Source organism: Cetorhinus maximus, chromosome 2 (genome assembly GCF_964194155.1).
Source record: "Cetorhinus maximus chromosome 2, sCetMax3.hap1.1, whole genome shotgun sequence".
NCBI lineage: Eukaryota > Metazoa > Chordata > Chondrichthyes > Lamniformes > Cetorhinidae > Cetorhinus > Cetorhinus maximus.
In genome coordinates, this window is record NC_135880.1 from 160,101,065 (window position 1) to 160,103,910 (window position 2,846).

At 45.6% G+C, this 2,846-nt stretch overlaps 1 pseudogene; it reads right to left on the minus strand.

The window, feature by feature from the left end:
- Positions 1-746: 746 nt before the first annotated feature.
- On the minus strand, positions 747-1,156 carry LOC144690712 (cytochrome c oxidase subunit 6C pseudogene; annotated as a pseudogene).
- Positions 1,157-2,846: the final 1,690 nt, after the last annotated feature.

Genomic DNA, 2,846 nt, shown 5'->3' on the forward strand with positions numbered 1-2,846 from the left:
ATTTGTCTCCCCTGTTTGTGGGTCTCTAAACTTCATTTCTTCTATATCTCTGTGTCTCTTCTTTCATCTCTCTTAGCTTCTTCCTTACTGTATGTTGCGCTCTCTTTGATCCTTTCTGCTTCTTTCTGCTCTCTTCCATTTACCACCTTCTGCTCTTTCAGAGTCTCCATGGGCTTAATTTTATGTGTGGGGGCGGTGGTGGGGGTAGCCACCCACTGCCCGACTCTTCCAAAAAAAAAGTCAATCCTGAACAGACCAGCTTCTAAAGAGCTTGCCCCACAGTGATAAGCGGCTGGTGGTGGTGGGGGTGGGTGGTGGTGGGGGGGGAGTGGGGGGCTGTTAGGCTAAACAAGCTCAGGGCTGGACTTCCACCCCTCAGTAGACAGGAAGTCCCACCCTCGAGAGTGACCAGCCAAGTAGATTGGCTGACAGCTCCAGCAGTCGCAGCAGTGCTAGAGTTCAGTAGTGGGTGCTGCTGGGGCTGCAAGGAGGTCCTTTAAGATGAGCAGTGATGACCAGAGACAGGTGAGTCCCAGCCTTTTAGGGTGGGGAGGCTTCAGAGAGCTAAGGAAGTGGGGGAGAGGGGAGCTCGGGCCGGATTTGGAGGGCAGACGGCGAGGAACTGGACTGGGTGGGGTGGGGTGCGTGGTGCTCCTGATTGATGTGCTCTGCCTTCCTACCCACCTTTTCAAAGAAGCCCTTTCAAAAGTGGTCTTCACACTCTGGCCCGCTGCCATTGCCTAGTGTTTTTTTAACGGTCAGAAAATTAAATGTTTCATTTATACATCAGGTACAGAATGCACAAAGTATATCCTTTTGTCTCCATTTCCCAGTGTGTACTGGAGGAGCAACGCTGTCACTCGTTCCAAGTTCCCTTTGCAAGAATTTACTTCTTTGTTTCACACTTTCAAACACACCAGCATCCCTATGACTTCAAATGCCTTCATGGCATCATATTTCTTATAGAAGTCAGCATATGCGCTCTTCCTGGAATCACCTACTATGAACTTGAAGGTACCAGCTACAGCAAAAGCTAAAGTAAAAGCCACAGCCAGGTGAAACCATAGATGTTTGGCCAACAGGCCTCTCATCACAGGCTTGGCAATCACAGCAGAAGACATGGTTTACTCTCCATCCACACAGCGCTGACCTGCCAGAGAAATGGCAGTGGAGGCAGTTTGAGGCCTTTAATTCCGAATTAATTGAGCATTTAAGGGCCTCAATAGGCCTAAGGGCAGATGGCCTAGTGAGTGACTTACCCACCCCACATGTATTATGAGGAACAGTTTGGGGGGGGTGGGCTGGGCACCCAACATATTTTACATGCCCCCCCCTGCTGAAAACAGGCCTGGTGGGGGGGCTTTAAATCCAACACCAGCTGTTTGCTCTTTTCCTTCTGTTTATCAGCTCCATTCTTTCTCTCTGCCGCTCAGATTTCCTCCCTTTCTCAGAGGCTGGTTCTCTTTCCTTTTGTCCTGTGTACCTTTCTCCTCTTTCCCCAGGTTTTCCCCTCTTATATCTATCTGTTCCTTCTCTTTCTATATTAATTTCTCTATCCTTTTGAATAAAATAGATAACCCTGTGTCACAATCAGGGAAATGGCCCAGTGCCTATAATCAAGCTCCATCCCATGGGTGGTGTTCGTTTTGCGTGTGCTTGTGTGTGTGCAGATTTAACAGAGGAAAGAAGCTAAAGGCTCTCTCTATGTTGTAACATGCTATAAATTCATGATTCCTATACTCTTCTCTATATGTATTTAAATAATCACTTATTAAATTTGTTATTCTATGAATTCAATTAACGAGATCTTGTGATGCAGTGGGTAGTGTCCCTGCCTCTGAGCCAAAAGCTCTGGGTTCAAGTCCCACTCCAGGATTTGATGTCTGCAGAAGGTGTCTTCATAACATGACTAAACATCCTTCCAGTTACACCTATGGCAGGCAGTAAGAGCAGGAGAATGTTCTGGTCAGCCATGCTTGATGTAGAATGGTGCCAGGCTGGTGTCCTGTTCCAAGAAAATCTAGCTACAGTAACAGACATAAGCACCTGGAACTCCCTCCCTAACTGCACTGTGGGTGTACCTACACCACATGGACTGCAGCAGTTCAAGAAGGCAGCTCACCACCACCTTCTCAAGGGCAATTAGGGATGGACAATAAATGCCCACATCCCATGGTTGAATTAAAAAAAAAATGACATAAGCACATGCTGTGCCTTGTGTCACCAGACAGAGGAAGCTTCTAATTCTAATTCAGTTAATTAATTCATAAAAGATGCTGACCATAATATTCTGTATAATGACAGTGGTGATAGGGGAATAGGAAGAAGGAAAAGTAATGCTTTAGAAAATCAATTGAAACTGCTTTGTAATCTCCATTTTTGTTCATTTTATTTTTGGTGCAAATAGGATTTTTTTCATATTTTAGTCATCGATTTGAAGAATGTGAGAACCATGGAATATAGTATTTAATTCATGCATCCTGCTTTAGTATCGACGGCTTGCAGTATCAGGGCTGATAAATTCAGCTGTGCAGCATGCGGTTTTTGGATGCTGATGGCCCTACTAAGGCCCCAAATGGCCAGACAGGAAACATGCACACAATTCTGCCTGCCATATTGAGAAAGGACGAACAATTATTTTGCAGTGCCTGTGCAAGTGAGGGGTGTAACGCATGTTTGGGTCCCAATTGCAGTGTTGGTTTTCCCTCAGGAAAATCATGCCTTAGGACCACCTTTGCAATAAGATATTTTTTTGAAAATACTTACCAGAATGTGTAAGGAGCAGGTGTGTTCTTCCTGACTTTACATTTAAAGGATGTAGGCTGCTGCCCCTCCCTTCACATGCA